Source organism: Passer domesticus, chromosome 5 (assembly GCF_036417665.1).
Source record: "Passer domesticus isolate bPasDom1 chromosome 5, bPasDom1.hap1, whole genome shotgun sequence".
Lineage (NCBI taxonomy): Eukaryota > Metazoa > Chordata > Aves > Passeriformes > Passeridae > Passer > Passer domesticus.
The window spans coordinates 19,831,528-19,852,204 of NC_087478.1; positions in this window are offsets into that span (position 1 = coordinate 19,831,528).

Sequence of the window (20,677 nt, forward strand, 5' to 3'; positions counted from 1 at the left end):
ATATTGGTTTAAAAGTAAAGAGCATTTTGTTTTCTTTTTTTTGCAAGAATTTAGTTTATTTACTTTCAACTGTCTTGATAAGTAAGGAAAAAATGTACATATTTTAGAATCCAGAACTTCTAAGCTATTTGGTTTCTTTGTTATTTATCAGCACCATCACAGAAACAGTTTCAAGAATACCTTTGTATGATCAAAACCATGCAATTATTAACAGCAAGATGAGAAAAAATTTGCTACACCCTCTATAAATTATTTCACTGCAGATATTCTAATTTTATTTTGAGTTACATCTTATTTGTATTACTCTTATCTCTTCTTGCTTCGCATGTTCTTTGATTTATGTAAGTGTCCTTCACAAGTGTCCAGTGATACAGGAATCTTTGCTTCTGAACTTAGTGATTAATAGTGTTATGTTGGTCTGCTGATACTTAAGATGAAGAGGAGGGATCTTGTGCTACAGCTGAAAGCAGCTGCTCCCTAGCCCGTGGGTATGAAAGCATACAGTGTGATGTGACATGCGGGCTGATTCTTTTCATTTACATCACCTTAGAAAGTAGAAGGGGTGAACCTAATAACCTCTAGGAGAATGGCATCATTTGAAGCAATAAAAATCTGCACACTCAGGATCATACACCAAGCTTATCACTTCAGGTAATTTTGCATGTACTTTGCATTATTTTACTTAGATGTTGCTACTTGTTAATGGTAGTGAGACCTTACTGAAAATCCCTCAGAAGTCATCTTTCAGCTTGTGGTGGTTTGGAAATGGAGAATATGGAGACAAAGAAGTGTGTGGGACAATAAATTAATCCATGGGCCACTTTATTCCGCAGCTACATTTTTTGCATAGAAAGTACTTCTCACAGCCAACAGGGACTCTAGCACCTCAGTATTCATTAAAACAAAAAATAAAACACAGATTTATTTCCAACCTTCCTTGCTATAACCTTGAAAGCAGAGCAGTGCCTGTAACCAATGGAAGGTAGCAGAGTGTAACTAAATGTCTTCCTGAGGTGAAGAATATTTGAAATTATATCTCTGAGAGCAATGAACTTCCCCATTTATCTCACTCAGGGCTTCACAGACTCCATAATCCCATATCTACAGATCATATAATTTATTCATAATATTGTAGAGTATCATGTTTTGTTGTAGTTAGTGACCTAACATTTTGGGGTTTTTTTCCATTTTTTTCCCCCGTGCTTACTTGGGAGAGTTTGTTCACCTGCTTCTTATTCTGTAAATTCTCTAGAAGGGGGGGGGGGGGGGGGGTTTAAGAAGATTTTGTGTATGCTAACTTCACTGTTCTATTTTATGTCATATTTCTCTTTTACCTTGTTCTTATACCATCATGTTTCAAAAAAAAAAATTATTCTGATGATGCAGGCCTCTGGAAAATTTCAGTTGCCTCACTTACATGATGCCAAGGATTTTGTCCATTCTTCACTGCTCAAGGAAACCTCTATATGCTCAAGGAATAAAAGAGTCACCAAAAATCTCTCAGGAAGCTTTATGACTACCCAGAGAGCAGTCCTGACCCTTCAGCCCATAGTCATGTGGGACTCTTTAGAGCATCAGCTAAATACCAAGTCCTCACAAGCTCTTACAAGTGTGTTTTAAATTAATACTGTTGTACAGCAACTCCTTCTGCACATGGAGTGTAAGATCAGTCAAGGTAATAAGATCTACCAATGTCTATTAAAAATAACCTAGAGAGTTATTTCCTCTTGTCCTCTCTTCACCTTACCAAATTGACAAAATCTCTGACTTCTCTTCAAAAATTCTTCCAAATCTTCTGCCTGTTAGGTTCTGCAGTTGTTTTTCTGTGTTCTCTTTCACATTCCTTCATTTCTAGCTCTAACTAGTTCATTAGTAGAGAGCATTTTGGATAACTCATTCTTGGAATACCAGTGTCACCATGTGTCTAAATTTCATCACTGTGTTACTAGTGTCAGATTGATGCTTGGGTCTGTCCTGAATTCTTGATTCATTTAGTAAATTGGTCAGTATGGGCGTAATGTGAAGAAATTAGTTTTCACTAATCTTAACTGGTTTTGATAATTTCTTTGGAATATTTAACTTTATTTTAGGCTTATTTTTTCAAACAAGTGTTTATATTGAAGATTTAAACTATATGATAGAGTCAAATAAAAAGACAGTACAATGTGTACATTCAATTGATGGCTTTAAAAATTTCCATCAAAGAAAATACAAACTGGCATCTACCTGTAAACATTACTTCATAGCATGCTACAGTAGACTGAAAATTCAGAGGCTTTGGCCCATATAATTTTATTCTACTTCTCTCCACAGGAGCATTGCTAGGGTTGATGTTTCAAAGCACTGTAAAGAAAAACAATGATGCAATTCAAACCACTAGATAGCAAACAGCTGAAATTAGCTATTTTTCCAGAACAATAGGGTGCATGCTTTTCTCTCTGCCTAGCTCATCATTTATGGAAGAATAGTTTTCATGGAAATTCAAGCAGATTATACATTACAAATAGGACTGCCATCCACATAAATTTTTCAAAACTGTTTCACTTGGAAAATAAATTTAAAAATGGGTACACCATATAGTTCCAATACTTGAAGGAAAAGTTATTTAAACTTCAGATGTAAAGCTAAACAGAGAAAACTGTCAAAACCTTTCATGAGGAACTGCCCTGGCTGCCACCCATCCTTGTGAAGCACTATGGATGCAAAAAGTAAAATGTGGAACCCATAAGGAAGGTAAGATCATTTACCTTTGAAGAATCATAAGCTCATATGAAATTCTAGTACCTTTGTCTCTGACAGTGCAAACCCATCAATATTGTGCTGTTTTGACATCCCATGTCTGCAACAACTACCTAAAAGCAAGTTCTGTAAAACAGAAAACTTTTCTGCCCAAATAATGCACTTTACCTTGGAAGAAAAATCTTTTAATCTGTCTGTGGGATAAAAAGCTACATCACAACTGTACTCAAGTACTTCCCACCTTCAGATGAAATGCATGTCCCCTGGTGCCCATGAAGGGAGCAGGAGCAGGAGCTGATAATGATCTTCCTTTCAGGACAGCCTGAGATGTTGTGTTTTGTCTCTGAAATATGGCCTGGCCCAGAACTGCAAGATTTGCCTCTTCTGCAGTCATTGAAAACTCAAGAGTTTCAAGATACTGTCAGTACACCCACAACTAACGCTTGTAAGAGCAATACACTGCTTTCAGTGTTTACATGACATTCATCTTCATGTAAATATAAAACAGAATGACATTAAAAACAGCAGTATAATTATACAACAAGAAAAAACAATATTAAACAACACCCCCCCCAAAAAAAAAACAACACAAAAAAACCCCAAACTTCCTATTTTTTCACTTGACAAAAAATACACCTTTAGTTGGAGTTTTTGTGAGAAAATAGCAAATTTATACCAAAATATGGCAATTTGTCAGTAACAATGATAAACTTCTATTTTGTTAGCTTATCTTTACAAAGTTCTACTGTATAAAATCTACTTTTAAACTTCATTACAATGAAGTTAGTACAAATCTGGTTTTAAATTACAGATATCTGTTACAGACATGGGATATTACATTATTGATCATGATAGCTATATAAGGAAATAATCAGAAATTTAAAGAATAAACTTCCTAAAAATGCAGAATAAAAAAAATTTTTAATTCTTTCTCATCATTCCAGAATCTGTCAGCTTCAGATTTCTACCAAGCCTCTCACTGAAAAATCTATGGCAACTTAACAAAACAATTAGTCTTCATTGTGCTTGTGATTCTGTTATAAAACCACACAGTACAAAGGTCTTAATCTTCCTTTTGAAATTAAACTAATTGAAATTAGTTGAATCCATTCTGGCTTGGTTAGGAAAATAAACTGGGCTTTATTCTTCTGGTAAAAAAAAAACAAAAAAAAAAAAAACCGAAACAAAACAAAAAAACCAAACAAAAAAAACCAACCCAAAAACCGAAAAACAAACAACCTAAAATACATATAAAATCCTATTTAGTATTTTTACTTCTTGTAGCTGATACTTTTTGGGAAAAAATACCACAGGTAGTTTATTCATGGCTAAAAATCCCTTACACAGTATCCTCGTCCTCTACAAGAGTCTGATTAAAGCATCAATGGCCAGAATTTGGAAATTCAGGAGCTGGCCTCAGAGCACATAATCTGCTGAGGCTTATACCCAGGCATCAAAATGCACCACTAGAAGCTGCCTATTTCTCCTCCATTCCTACATGACATTATGTTAATAGCCCCAAAACCATAAGAATTTAACTCCATTGTGTTGCTTAGTCTTACGACTCTGTTTTCAGCCTGATGCATCTGAATCTTCTTTAAAGCTGATCTTGTTTTCATGAAACAGGCAGAAAAACTTTATGCAAGCAAAAAGCACTTACGCTTATCCCCTCAGGCCATTCAATTAAACTTCTTTATTCTTGAAATCATCCAACACATAATCATTTCCCAAATGTGAAGGAAGGGTTCAATCAGTTTGAGACAAACTGAAATTCCTGAAATTTCATCTCTGTTGTGAGCTCTCCTGAATTTCTATCAGTGTCCTGCAAAGCTTCCCATCTCCCACATCTCCTCCCTGCCATGTAGCACCTCTTCTTCCTTTTCACTCTGTTTGCCACTTGGCTTGATATTATAGCTTTGTATTCAAGCCACAAATTCTTGGGTGAAATTTCCTTAGAACAGGAATAAAAAAACCACTGAGTCTGCTGGGCTATACCTCTTGTGTCCTGCCTTGCCACTCTTCTCCCAATTCACTGGAGGAACATAAGGAACGTGAGATTGACACAAAGGAGATGTAAGGAGACACCTGCTTGAGGCAAACAGGAGCAGAATGGAGGCAATCCTTTAAATGAGGAAGGACTGCTCTGAGTGTAGTGAAGGAGTGCAGTGATGTCTGTGAGGAGGGGGTTTATCTCACCATGTGATGAGAGAACTCATGAGGACACATTGCATTCTGCAGCTTCCCTCTCATGACAGTCTCACAGCTGTCCCTCTCTGTACTTACTCTCTCATACTGCCCATAGAGTAGTGTGCTCTTCAGGCTTTATTTGAAAACTTTTTATGAGAGTTCATTGGGAATACGGTCTTTTGTGTTGAGAGATGTTCAGCTTACAAATAAAAAAAACCCAATTTGTTGGTGCTCATGACATAAGTAGGAAACTGTGAGAAAATTCCACTACTTCCAGTGCAGATTTATAGCACCGAGGTAGTGCTGGTAGAAGTAATTGATAGTGCTGCTCTGTCCGTGTCTTTCAGCTTCAAGGAACACCAACTAACATCAGGCTGGCAAAAAACATAATTAATTTAACACAGCAAGCACTACATCCAAGTAATATAAATCACAAAATGTTGACCAACTTTATTGAGTCCTTTGTTTGGCTTATCTGCTTGTAATTTGGTGGTCTGCATTCCTTTCTTGTAATTACTCAGGGTAATCTACAGTTCCAAGTTTATCTTTCTTTATTTGTGACCTTTTTACCTTAGGTGGGAGGATGCACTGACTACTACTTAAATATTTTGACTATTTACTTTCTGACTGATAGATGTTTTTATTGAATTTTCTACATATATGAATATAAAAATAAAATCAGAGAATACAAGCAAATTTATCTGAAAGTTTTCTTAGCATCATAATTCTCTGCTGCTAAGTCAACCTCTTAAAATAGGCATAGTTTAACTGTAAGGAAACACCATCTATGTGTCTTCTACAGCTGCAATAAATTAACATTTCAATGCATTAATATTTTAACCTGGGCCATAAAACTGTCCAGGCATTTATTAAAAAGTAAATGTTGTAGTTTTGTATATAAAAATAGTATAATTTTCTGTGGTGGCAAAAAAATAGTAACAACTAATACTTTTTCTTATATTTAAAGAAAAATCCTAATGCCATTTTCCCCCTTCCCTCCTATGCCCCCTAGAATTTCATGGTCCATTTATTTTCTGATTCCTATTACATCTTTCTGCTACCAAAATTACTGTATTCAAACAAGGTCTTTAAATGTATTCAAATATTTTCTGAAAGGAAAAGTCCCATTTCAAAGAGATATAGAAATGAATTCAAATGGGCTCAGACAGTTCAGGTCAGAATGCAATTTACAGCAAATTAGAGGTAGTTTTAAAAAGAATGTGGCCAAAATAAATGACAGTAAAAATGAAAGCATAGAAATATGTGATTTTTAAAAAATATATAAGCATATCTAAATCATAATTTCCAAGGGGATGACCATCTTAAATCTTTTTTTAAAACAAATTTTCACAGAAAAAGCAATATCACTGCTAAGTACTTTAAAAGAAATGTCCTACAGAGAAGTATTAAAAAGAATTCAAAAAACCCCAAGAAAGATAATGTTACTCTTCTTATTTGGCATTTAGGAGACATTAAGAATAGGGCCCTGTGTATGCACAATATGCCACATTGAATAGGATCTTAAAAGACATTCCTCTTTTCCATAGATGCATTTTTTTCTCATTTTCCTCCTATTTGAATTTTCACAGACTTTTATTTTCCGTAAATCAAAAATAAAAATATATTTTACGGAAATTATATATTGATATTCTATTGACTTCCATACTTGCTGATGAAGAAATTAATGCAATTTTTTTTTTTTTGCTTTATGGCTAGTGTACAAGAAACATTATCTCAAACAAGTATACATGAGCAGCAGTTTCTGATAACTGCACTAGGATTGCAGAGTAATGTATCTTGGTAAGCAATGTAATTTGTCTAAAGACTTATGTGAAATGTAAAAATATGGTCCTTTTTGTGCCATATTTGTAAAAATATGGCCAAACTCATGTTCCCAGACATTTATTTTATATTTAATTTTCAGATTTTTCTTTCTGCATATATATATATATACAAACACATATATATATAGATATATTTATGTGTATATATATATATATAAATATATATGAAGACTGCAGGCGTAGAAAGTATTCTCTCTCTTTTCCCTACTGCCTTTCATGTGTAACTCAAACTCAGCAAAGACAACACTTTTTTTCCTAGCTTAGGTTTTATACAAATCCAGGGTAAAAGGGCAGTAAAAAACTTTTCACTTGGGTTGCTTAGAATATGAAAAAATATCTAATACACAAAACTACATTTGTCACCACTCAAGGATTAAAAAAAAAAAAAAAAAAAAAAAGAAAACAACCTGAAAAATACAGGAACAGACAAAACCAAATAAAACAGGTAAGATATAGGCACATGGTTGATTAGATTGTTCTCATAGCTAAGCCCAGTGAAACAAACCTCAGGCAGAGCAGACCTGACAAGCTTTAACTGAAGAATCACAAACTCAATACAAAGCTTCTGGACAGCTGCAAGCAATGATAATATATTACAGTGTCTTGGGGTTACAACTTCTACTACAAAATGATAGTGAAAAGTAAAGAATTTAATTCAACTTAAACTACAAGAAATTTATAAAGGCAAAACATAACGTCTGCTTTGGAATTTGGTCTTACATTTCTGCTCCTGTAAAAACTATTTCCCATTTCCAATTTAATGTACAGAAGCACAACTGCTTTTTCTTGACCCTAATCTAAGTCTCTACAGTCTCCATGGAAGTTTTTTCAATCAAACTGTCCCATTCTTTACAGAAAGGTAGTACTCTTAAAGTGTAATAACAATGGCCCTTCTGTTCAGAAAGAAACCCTATTTTTGGAAATACATTTGTATTTTAAAATATTTACCAATGCACTCAAAATAACCTTAGAAATACATTTGAAAAACTAGGGCAGTATCTAGGGAAAAGAAAAATATTTATTATTTCATCTCTTAGGCCAAATCCCACTCAGAGGTAGTAGATTGGAACTGACCTCCATGCAAAGCACACACAAAATATGATACTCTCTACTCTCCACTGTAGAGCTTCATGTGACATATAATTATTAATATGTGAAGTTAAAATGCAAATGTCAACAGATCCTCCCCTGTAATTAGACTTCCCTATGCTCTAGAAATATGCTTTTTTATGCTTCTGATATTGCTTTTAAATCCTAATTAATATTTAGATTCTCATTTAATTGAATTCAGTTATGACTGGCTATATGCTAATTTTTTTGCAGTTGTTTGCCATCTGTTTTGGTGCAGGAGTTTCACATCTGTGTTTAATAATTCGCAGAAAAGTGGACTTTTGCCTTTAATCTCCCTCCCTTCCATTTCTTTCTTTTAGCTCACAAAATCAGCACTAAAATCAAGTGACTGAGATATAATTTTACTTTCTTCACAATTGCCCTTCACAATTGATCCTAGATTTAATTTGAGGCTCCTGGACTGCTGTTGTGAAAAGCATGATAACAAATAGGACTCAAGGTTTTCACCAGTTATGAGAAAAACAACACATGAATTTCAAAATAACGAAATGGTCCAGAGGATTATTCTGGCTACAAGATCTTCTGCCTACATCCATGGAGCAATATGATTGTTCTCCAGCAGAAAATATGGCTCTTATTTTGAATATTTATATGTTTCAATCAGACAATATATTTTAAGGAAAATGTTGAAAAAAATATGAAAATCACATGGTTTTTTTCTGAAATTATGTACTCATATTTTCTGTCTTTAACAATGGATCACTCATGGTCCCTTCAAAGTCAATGGAGAGGAACAAAGCCATATACAAGACAAAATAAATACAAATTGTATGTCCTTGTCATCAGCCTTGTATTTGCAGGATTAAAAAGTTTATTCAATTGCATCTTTGCTTTCCTAACTTTTAAAACAGAATATAAGCTCTGTTTAATTAGACAGCTCACCTTTATTTGTGACTTCAGGTTATCTAACAGAATAAAATGACTTGGTATTTTTATGTTGCCTAATTTTAATTTAATGTCGCTTTAAGATAATTTATTTGTGGATTTTAATTGTCCAGTGGTTTATGTGATGCACCTTGATTTTTAGTATTAGTCCACAAACCACAGAAATTTAAATTATTCTAAGTAATACCTTTTCTTGCACAATAGAGTGGTGTTGCATAGATTTCAATAAGTGATGGTGAGGAAACTTAACCCTCAGGAAGATATTAGCAAGAATGAGAAGAATAAAGCCTAACATGGGATTTCACCCATGTAACACATCCACTGACATCTCCATTGCTGCTGCAGACTTGATTTTGAGTTACTCCCTAGTTTGCATTCCAGTCAATGGACAGTGGTGACTCTGAGGTCTCCAAGGAAATATCTGCCTCCTGAACAAAAAGCACCCAAAAAATCTTTATTGATTTCAGCCTCTTCAGGTTGGAGAGAGACTCATTGCATGGTGCATTGTTTTGCACTTCAGCCCCAAACAACCAAAACAGCAATTTGGCCTAAATGTGAGGTTTCCATAATTTACTCCCCGCACATCCCCACCAGCTGGAGAAAGAATTCAGTCCATGGGCAAGTCCCACTGGTGAGTGGCAGCAGCCCTTAGATGCTATCTAACCAGAAGGGCTACTTAACCATTACCTAATCCACAAATTCAAATTCATTGTATACCATGATGATGACTGTCCACAGTAATGAAACAATGTCAAGAGGTACTAAGAGATTGAAGCATGATAAGAGACAGAAATGGCTTCATGATTAGCTTAGACTAAGAACTTGACAGAATAAACAAAACAATGCATGTTGTAGATAAGATATATTCTGGCATCAACCTTTCTCATTATATTATGTCCAGTGAAGCTGGCAGAAAAGGTTCTTAAATTTTCTTACAGGAAGAACTATTTTATACTGCATATGATTGAATTTTGTAAATTTCTTCCAAAATCTACCATGGTAGGAAAATTCTAATAAATTATAAAAATAAATGTTTGCATAAATCATAAAAATATCTACAGTGACATGTGACACACAGCCTTAGTCGGTCGTTATTTAATTCTGTGCCACTGCATAGGCTTTGTGCCACTCAGTGGCCTTCCATATCACAGAAGTTAGTTGCATTACAGGTAATTTCTCCACTCAATTAATACTTTTATTTTGCCTCTATCTAAATTTATCTTATATCTGTTTTATGTTGGTAATTATATTCCGGTTGATGTTCATAAATTTATATTAATTGGAAAAGATTAGGAATTGTTATTGAAGTTACAATAATTATTTGAGAAATAATTTTTTTGTTTTACTCTGAACACTGATAATCAGTCATTCTCTATGACAGGTTCAAGACTTAAAAATGCAGCATTACTGTTATGAACTTATGAATTCCATATGCTGCATCCTGCAGCACTGAAGCCAATAGGAAAAAAAATCTCCCACAAACTTCACATGGGAATATGGTAATACCATGCAAATGCTGTGCTTCATCATAGCTCACAAAGCACAAATTTAAGCACTAATACGAACCCTAAAGTTTAACTAATTAAACTTAGTTAAGTTTTACTAGTTCTGTGAAAATATTAAATGTAAGTTTGTGGGAAATTGTAATAAAAAGTCAGAAATAAATCTCTCTTTTCTTTGAGTCTTTCCAGAACAGTCGTCTTTCAGTGTTAATGAATTTTTCCATGGGACTCAAAGATGAGATGTAAGCATCATACAGTAACAAATATCAATTAAATACTTGCCAAACTGTTGTGTTCTGAAGATCACTAGATATTCTAGGAATAATCACAGGCATTATTTAGCACCACTTCTCATTTAATCAATTCTTCTTCTAGTTTCAAATGATGCTTATGTTTGTGTTAGCATTTACAGCCACAACACTTACAAAAGAAAGGGGGTAAAATAAGGTGTTGAATTTTTTTTCTTCAGGGAATGAAAACTCCTCCTTCTGGTTAGCATATTATCTTTACTTAGTTTCCTTTCTTTAGGTTAGTCTCTTCCTCAGCTGACTAGCACAGCTAGGTTCTTCAGTGATGTCATCCTTACTGGTACTCTGAGCCTCAACAACAGTTCCCACATAGCTGGCAAAAGCAGGATGTGGTGACAGACTTAATGCTCTGTGTCAACAGTGTAAACAGCATGCTCATCTTGAGAGCTTTATCAGATTAACCCTGGTGTAGCAGCTTCAATAAGATATATTAATATCTCTGCATGACTAGCTGTACCTAGAAAATATTAAGCTAAATAATTTTTTTCCATTGTCATCCAAATATATTTTGATTGCTATCTGGAGAAAAATCAGCTGTGAAAACAAATGGCAGCATGCTTGTTCCCAATATTATTTGTCCTTACAGAAATTATTCAGTAATTAAAAATAAATAGATTGGTTAAAATAGCAATTAAGCCTCTCATATGGAAGCTTTACTCATACAGAGATGATTTTGAGTTCATTGGCAATGTCATGCATAGAATACTTTCCAGAACTGTGCTCTAGTTGCCATTATCGTGCATATACATAAAGATGTCACATTAGTAAAGTCTATGGGATAGGGATTCAGCTCGTGTAAATAGTGAGGTTGGCAGTGAATTCAATTCCACTTATTTACACCAGCAAGGACTCTGCCCTGATGTATTTCATAGCTTTCACGAAAAGAAAAAATTCCCCCCAAAACTTCTCCTGTGATACAGGTTTTGTGTACTTGAAAGCTAGATTAATTTCACCAAGCTTGAGCATTACTTATTAGCTACTATCTAGTTGAAATTAATCAGGATTTGTGATTAAAACATGGCCTGATACAGTGTTTAGTTATACAGAAGCACAGTTTAGGGTAGCCTTTAGCTGTAGTCAGCAGAGAGACAGATACCATCTGTCTCTGTCTACATTAAGGTGGAGTAAATCAGTTTTTACAACATGTATTGCCTTCCCTCCATTGCATTTGGAGGCTTGCACTAAAAATCTAATTTTTGATGGCTGAACTTATATTACATGAATCTTGATAATTTGGAAAAACATTAATACCATACAGTGTACATATGTTGAACTCTATGTGGCGCATGAATCTATATATACTTAGTCACTGATGTGAATATGGTGTTAAGGACATTGCTGAGTCACAGAATATGCTGAGTTGGAAAACACCCACAAGGATCACCCAGTCCAGCTCCTGCCCTGCACAGCACCATCCCCAGGGGTCACACCATGTGCTGAGAGCATTGTCCAAATGTTTCTTGAATTCTGTCGGGCTGGTGCTGTGACCACTGCACTGTTCAGTGCCCAAACACCCTCTGGGTGAAGAACCTTTTTCTAACATCCAATCTAAACCTCCCTGACAGAGCTTCAGGCCCCTCACTTTAGTCCTGTCACTGGACACCAGAGAGAAGAGATTAGTGTCTGCAGGCTGATAGTCATTGATTGCAAGGTAAACTGCAGAGAAAACAGTATTTATGTATATTTCAGAATCTGAATAATGAATCTGCCATGCTTCTATTATTCTTAATTCTTATGCTCCTTGCATTCAGAGTACTAAGAAATCAATCTCTATGCATTAGTGGTTTCAAATGTGTACCTAGACCAGCACCCAAATATTGAGTTGTTTAAAATATTTTTTACACAATATTTCAGATTATCTCTAATCAATTCTCACCTCTTCAGAGGTCTTTCTGGAACAAAAAATAAACACTTCCATCAATGGTCAATAAAATTTACATCCTGCAAATGTAGCTTTTTTTTAGAGAAAAGAATCCCTTTCAACTAAGACAATGCTTGGGAGTTCCTATTAGCATCAGTTCAAATCTTGTTTTTCCTACACCTTGTATGTAGTGAAAATTCAGATAGCAGTAGTGATTGAAAAGGCAGGAGCCCGTGCAATGGTTTAATGTGTGATAAAGCATAAATCCATTAAATCTTGTCTGCAAGTTTTACTTGTGCTTCACAGGGATTACTTAACAACCTTGCAGAAAGTATTTTTTAGCAACTGACATAAAGGTTTGGCATTTTTAAAACATGGCATTGATCAGTTGATACTATGCAATCTTTGAAGAAGAACTATCTTCTTGGGATGCCTCTTGCATATGGTTTTTTGCTAAAGGAAAAAGAATAAGCACAGTCTTTAAATACAGCAAAGTTGTTTTCTCAGTCTCCATTGCAGCTTGACTATTACAGAGGTGAAAAAATTCATGGATCAACAACTTTTTGACCTATTTTTAGCAATTGTACAAAAATTGTTCTTTAAATGGGACTTTTTGTGGGTTTTCTTGGTTTTTTGGTTTTTTGGTTTTTTGTTTTGTTTTGGTTTGTTTTTGGTTTGGTTTGGTTTTGGTTTTGGTGGTTTTTTTTGTTGTTTTGGTTTTTTGTTTGTTTTTGGTTGTTTTTTTTTAATTATAGATAAGTTAAAGGTATTGTAATAGGGTTTTCTTCCCTCAGGAAGAAACTAAGAACTTCCTACTGCCCTTGTCTCTTGCTGAAAACTAATGGATCTGTAAAATGTTGAGACCCCAAAGATCTTTATAAAGATGCCCTTCAGTCTTGTGCATCTTTCATCTGTTATCTAGTCTAGTCAAAAGCAGATGAAATCTATATCCTGCTATTATTTTAATTTCTTTTCCTTTATACCTGAATGTAGTTATATAGATATATGTAGGCCTACTGTGCTAGCTTATTAAACTTGTATTTACATCTCTATCTGAAAAAAGGAAACACTATCAGAATGCTAAAAACTGACTTCTATCTCATCACCACACAAGCAGCACAAATGTTGATGTAATTGCTTATCACAAAAACCCCACTTCTAAATAGGTGTTTAATATATGCCAGGTTTTATTTTGAGTTGAGATCTGAACTAAGCTCACTGATGTTTCTGCATTTTCTTAGCAAAAATATATATACCATTGACAGATATATACAGCAAGCTTATACAGGCTGCTAGAAGGGTTCCCTTACCCCTGCCTAGATTCTGAAGTTGGGTCATAACAACCCCTATGGGCGTGGGGCAGAGTGGCTGGAAAGCTGCTTGGTGGAAAAGGACTTAGGGTCCACATTCAGCTGAGCATAACCCAGGTGGCTGAGAAAGCTGATGGCATCTCATTTGTATCATCAATAGCATGGCCATCAGGACTAGGGCAGTGACTGTCCCCCTGTACTTGGCACTGGTGAGGCCACACTTTGAATGCTGTGTTCAGTTTTGGGTCCCTTGAAACAAGAAAGACATTGAGATGTTGGAGCATGACCAGAAAAGGGCAGAGGAGATGGTGAAGGGTCTGGAGTCCAAGTCTTATTGGGAGTGCCTGAAGGAACTAGGATTATTTAGCTAAGAGAAAAGGATGCTCAAGATAGGAGGGGTCAGGAGGGGCTTATCACTGTCTACAACTGCCTGAAAGGATGTTGTAGCAAAGTGGACATTGATCTCTTCTCCCAAGTAAAAAATTACCAGAATGAGAGAAAATGGCTTCAAGTTGATCAGCAAAGGTTTCGAATGTGTACTAGGAAAATTTTCTTCATGGAATGGGTTGTCAAACATTGAAAGAGGCAGCCCAGGGAAGTAGTTGAGTGACCATCTCTGGAAGTACTTAAAAGGTGCTTAAACATGGTGCTTGGGAACATGGTTTACTGGTGGATAATGTTAGATTTATAGATGTTCCAAGCACAGTACTAATGCAGTGATACATAGCTATGTAGCTATATGTGATTTTACCCACCTTCACCATAGACAAGAGATAAATAATTTCAAGCAACATCAGGATTAAATAATTGCCATTTAAAACACTCTGCCTGAGGATGAAATGAAAATGAGTTACTCCTTATGCTTACCAGAGAACACTATAAACCTAGGAGCATTTCAAGTATAGGACAACAAATATTAGTTTGCAGATCTTCCATGAGTCTTTGTGCTGTAATCATTAATTAATGGGTAAGGGGCTTCGTTATCAGAATCTATACACACAAACAAGTTTGGAGAAGAGTTCAGGTGTCTGTCAGGAGGCACAGGTGCTGCAGTGACATTAATAAAGTAAACAGCACTGTTCTTGGTCTCCAGCACTGCACGTAGTCATTTACATTAGCTGTTGGACTCTGGCATGTTTCCAAACTGTGCCAATTAGTGCTCTCCCAGACATTGCTCAGCCACAATCCAGAGACTGTCTCCAACAGGGAGCATAATTGAGGCCATTCTTAGCAAATTGTATACTATTGTATATTTTTCTCAAGGTCAAAGAGTAGACCCGAGCCCATTTTGTTTACAAGTGTAGTTTCAGCATAGCATAGCATAGCAGCTGACATGATGAGCAGTGGGACATCCACATGGATTAATAAGGAGCACTGAGAGAGGATGAAGTTATTTGCTCAACTGGAGTTCCCACTGAAATGACTTTTGGGTCAGGTTTTGTCAGCTGATAAAATACATTAATTTTACACATTTTAATAACTTCCCTCTCACTAGACATTTAATTTTCCTAATTCCTTTAAACATTGGCAACAAAAACATCTAAAAATAAGTGCCCTATAAATTAAGTAAAATTTCAGTTCTTGATAGGCAAACAATATTTCAGGAAGAAGAGGTAAGAAACTCACGTTCAAAGGAAAAAGAGAAAGTTAAATTTATCTCTAACTATGGAAAGTCATACACAACTTTTTGTTTGTATTACTTAATGAATATTGCATAAGAAATATAATGATTAATAAATTTCTCCCTCAAAGAGGACATAATTTGAAGTTTTCCAGAATTCTGACATCTTTCCTCTATCATTTATTACAGTAACTTTGCTGATATGGCCACTGCATGAAAATATTTTGAGGAAAGAAGATGTAGAGATTCTGAGGCAGCTATTTAGCATGCGAATTCCTAACGCTATACTCCAAAGGGAAGTACATTATCGAGGTCTGAGAAATGGAAATTCTACCATAAATTCCCACACATAAAGAAAATGCTTATGTTTAGATCTCCTTTTCCACTTTGTATTTCTCCCTCAAAACAGCTCAAATCACTTTTTCCCAATAGTCTATGCAGTAATTCATCACTGTTTTCAAGGTGTCAGTATTTCACCAGATGCTGTTTCATCTAAGAAATGCCAATTATCAGATGTACTTCTCTTTGAGGAGAGCACAAAACGTAGGTGGCAACATCCTCTTCCCACAGTGGATTTTAGGTAGCTAAAAGACTCCTGCTTTTTTGGGATAGTAAATTGCCCTGCTTGAAATTGATTTGACCCTTTTGTGAAGGGTAACAGCTGAATTCTATTTACAAGTTTCTATTTATTTATTTATTATTTGTTATTATTTTATAGTATTGTATTATACCATAGTGCCATATTATTACTATATTTTTATTATTGTCTATGAGTTACTTTGATTAAAAATATATTTTATTAATTTTATTTTTATATATTTATACTTTTTCAGAACAAGATATAGTTCTCAGCTCTTCAGTCGGAATTAAATCAGTCTCTATTACTTTCAAAAGACCTCAATCACAAACTGTATAGTGATGAACATCCCTTTCGTGTATTTCTCCCTAACACTACACCATAGAGTACATTTCATCTTTCTCTTTGAAGTGCTCCTGAAACAGTAGCTTTACAGTAACAAATAATAGGAATTATCCAGTTGATTAATAAAGATAAACAAGCTATACTCTAAAAACCGTACTTGCAAACACCATCTCATTTAAATCAGATACCATGGCACCTACTTGTATTCAGTGACTCAGTGAAGCACCTTGTACATAATGTGCTTCCCAGTTTGCACAAATGACAATCCCTCCACTTTTTCACTGGTAGTATAATTGCATAGGAGTGCAAAAAAATCAAGGTGTTTTTTGTAGCATGCATACAAAACATGTAATTTTCAAGTCCTCAACTTGAATTATGTCACTACATTCAGCATAACTGTGGAGCACAATGGGTGGTACTCATGGAAGATAATGGACATGACACTGTTTTGACTAGGCTAATTTTCTTTAAGTATCTGGCAAAACAAAAATCATACAAAGAATCCATTTTTATGTTCTCAGAATAATTTGAAAATTTCAGAGTTTCATGTGAGGTTCTCCAATACTTAAAAAACTAGTTTAACAAACTAGAATCAGCTAAATAATTTTAATGATCAGTATGTCACGGACAAATGCTATTTACCTGTAAAGATATAAATGTAATGTTTTCCAGTACCATGTCAATTCGTTTGTATATTACAGAGAAACAGACAGATGTATACATATACACAGAGACATATAGCATATTCAGCATATTATGTAGCAGATATACCTGAAAACTAAAGCACAAAGTTGTATTCAAATGACATTACACTAACTGATATTTAGTTACATGAAAGGAATAAAACACAGAAGGATAAAATTTAGCTTGGAAGAGACCTCTAGATGTCACCTAGTTCAACACCCTGCTCAAGGTAAGGCCAGTTGGATAAGGCTGCTCAGGACCATGTCCAGTCAAGGCTGGATTATGTCCAGAGACACAGATTTCACAAACTCTCCAGGTAACTTCTTGAAATGTTTGACTACCTTCTCTAGAAACACTATCCGACATGGGGACTTCAGAAGGCAAGATTGAGAATAATGTTGCAAGAAGATAGAAAGGTGCTCTTAAATATAATAAACAAACATATTTGTAATTAGTGTTATAAAAAATTATATTTTAATATAAATTGCAAACAATAAAGAAAATACATTAAAAATATTTATTATTTGATTTATGAATTGTTTTGAAAATTTACTCAGTCACTTTTTTAACCAGAATAATCAGAAACTGATGTGTGTTTTAAACTACAAATTCATTCACATCATTCAGAGTGTAAAACATTCAGAACACCAAGTTTTAAGCTGTAACGTCTTATGTTTAAAAAATTAATTATTATTATATTTATCCATCAAATCTGAGCAAAACTGATGCCTTCAATGAAATATGGTGTGTCTGTCTGTAACTGTGACTATAATTTTAAATAAATTGAGTCTCCTTAAGGCATTTTTTCCATTAGTACTGACTATACTATCCCAATATAAATTCAGAAAGCACCAGAAACTTGAAAAATATGTGAATTTCCTCCTGAAAACTACCAGACTACTTAATGAATGAGGTTTGACTTTTCTTTGTTTTCAAAGCTTGTGTGTTGTCATCTTGGAAGTCAGGGTCTTGATTATCAAGGTTGTGAAAGGCAAAACTTCCACAGGTGTTTGATATTTCTTTGTTTAGATAACTATCATTCATGATCAGTACTGGTCATCTTGCAGAGAAAGTTCATAAGGAGTGAATATCATTATAGAGATGTTATACCAGCCCTTAGACCCACAGCTGTCATCCTGCTCTCCTGCAATGCCTTTTCTTAGTTATAATAAATTATTCCAGCACTACAAATTCCAGGAAGTCGCCACAGCTCTTGAAGAATGCACCATTAAATGCACTGGTAAATACGCAAAAATATTAATATACTTGTCCTATCTGTTTCTCTCCTTTTCAATGCTTTGTGGGTTAGCCTTTATTATTCTCCTGTAATTACAAATTGGTAGTTTTTCTTCAAAGGAACCTTGTCCACTAAGAATGATCTTTGGTTCCCTGTCATTTCATATATTCTGTTCTAATGATATTTTCCCTCAGAGTAAGGAGATGGCTACTCAATGAGCAGCGCCACTGTGTTTATGTCAGGTTTAGGCAGAGAACACTGTTAAATGGGAAACTGGCTGACTGACAAGACATCTGGCACACCCAGGACTGCAACAGTTTCTTTTGCCCTAAGTGGGGCACAGCAAAAAGCATTGTGCATTGCTAAGGAGGCCATATGGTCTGTCTGCATTAAAATGCCATGCCAAATATTTTGGCGTGTCTGTGCATGTGTGTGGCTTAATTTAACTGTAACATTTGGGCTCTTTTTTCATGCATATATTCTGTTTCCTTTAAAACCAAACCATCTCCCTTTGTATGCATCTCTCTGACATTGAAAAAAGGGTCACAGAGCTCACCAGTCTTCCTGTCTACAAGTTTAGGGTTTCCGATGATCCCTGCTGCCTTTTTGCTCCTTTGTCAATTGAAGTCTAACATTAAATTTAAGTCTTGCCTGTGTGAGCCGATGTTATTCTAATGAAAAGAGACCTCCTCGTTATATATACAATTTGAGTATTAGACATGAAGTCTGAAGGCTGCATCTGCCTGTCACCCTTATCCAGACAGAATAAGAGGTGCTGTGATGTGCTTCTGTATGTGTATAACCTGGAGCAATACGCGTCCCCAGCAGAACACCCACACAAAATCTTCAGGGTTTGATCCTACACCAGTCACGCTTCATGAGCATACATATTGCTTTATAATAGTCCTTCTCTTCAGCAGCGTTTAAATCATCAGCAGAAATGTCTTGGCTGCAAGCATTCACAGAATTTTTTCCACTTCAGGAATTGCAAGACAGAAAAGGGAACAAAGGGATGGTTATGAAAGGATGCTCAGACATTCACAGAAACACCCTAAAGAGGCATGACTATGCCCAGAACAAGCAATCTGTCCTTCTGACATGTAACACAAAAGATGAGAAGTGCCATGTGAACCAGACACAGCAAGGCCAAGAAAGCTGACCTTTTCTTTTGTTTCTACAACCTAGGTGAGGCAGGTTTTACATGCCTGTATGTCTCTTTGCTGCTGTTTGAAGATACAGTTTCTAACCTCAGGATGTTACAAATTGTACTCATGAAAGAGAACACTCAGAACCATGAGAATTTTTAGAATTCAAATACAGACACACAAAAAGGTTTGCTAATAATTTTAAAATTACAGTTCTTTAAAATCTGAAAATTTAGGTGTGCTGTGCTTGAAGAAGTGTACTTTTATTCTAAATGGAACACTAGGAGAGATTTTAACCATATCTTCCAAAAAATCAAGATAGCAAAGTTTGAGCCTAAAATACTGCAGCTTTATTTTAGTTCATTTCATACTGCACTCTCATCCATCTCTAAGTAATATTGTTTTGCCATTCTGCAATTTCATTTTTTATCCTGTGTTTGTTTATTTGTTTGTTTTCCAGACAATTTTTTACTTTCTGCTTCATTATCCATAGCACTCCTAAATGCAGCATAAATGGCAGAATTTGAGTATAATTTTCAAACCCATTGTGGGAAAGAAATTAAGCAAAATATGTTTCTACATTCCTAACAGTATAACTATGCACACATTAAGAACACATCAATACTGGAGAGTGGCACTTCTGTATAATGGGAGAGAGCAAACCTTACCACAAAACCCTCGTGTTTGAAGCATGAGACTACCAAAGTCAGTCCTTAAAGGCACAACAAGCTTCAAAGAACACAAACAGAGCTAATTAATACTGTAGGTACATTCCTTTGGAAAATGTTGTTTACCAAGTCAGTTTCCAGTATGAGTGCATAACCTAGGGAGGTGTCACTGGAAGCAGGAAATAATTTTAGCCAAAGACAGGACAATTTTCAGCATTTCCACAGGAATGCTGATCTTTATAAGACATTATATATTTGTTTGTTTATTTGTTTGTTCCTCTGTCTATAGTTAATATTAAACGGAATGGAAATTAAAAAAACCTTGTGGAATCAGGTGTAGAAAAGACATTCTGTGTCATAAAGTCCTAGTTTTCTTCTATCTCATGTGATCCAAGGATGTAAACCTTTTTCTACAGGCCCATATCAGATTACTTATCAAGACTGGTAAGGTTTATTTCCCCTTATTATCCTTTTGGAATATCTCATTCCTCCAAAACTTACATATTATCTTATAATTTTCAGCCCATAAATATTCTTGGTACATATTTGTATGTCTTGTTCAGATTATATACCTCTTTTGCTTCCCTGGAGTTTTCCTACCTAAAGTATGTATATGGAGAAATCCTTTTTGCT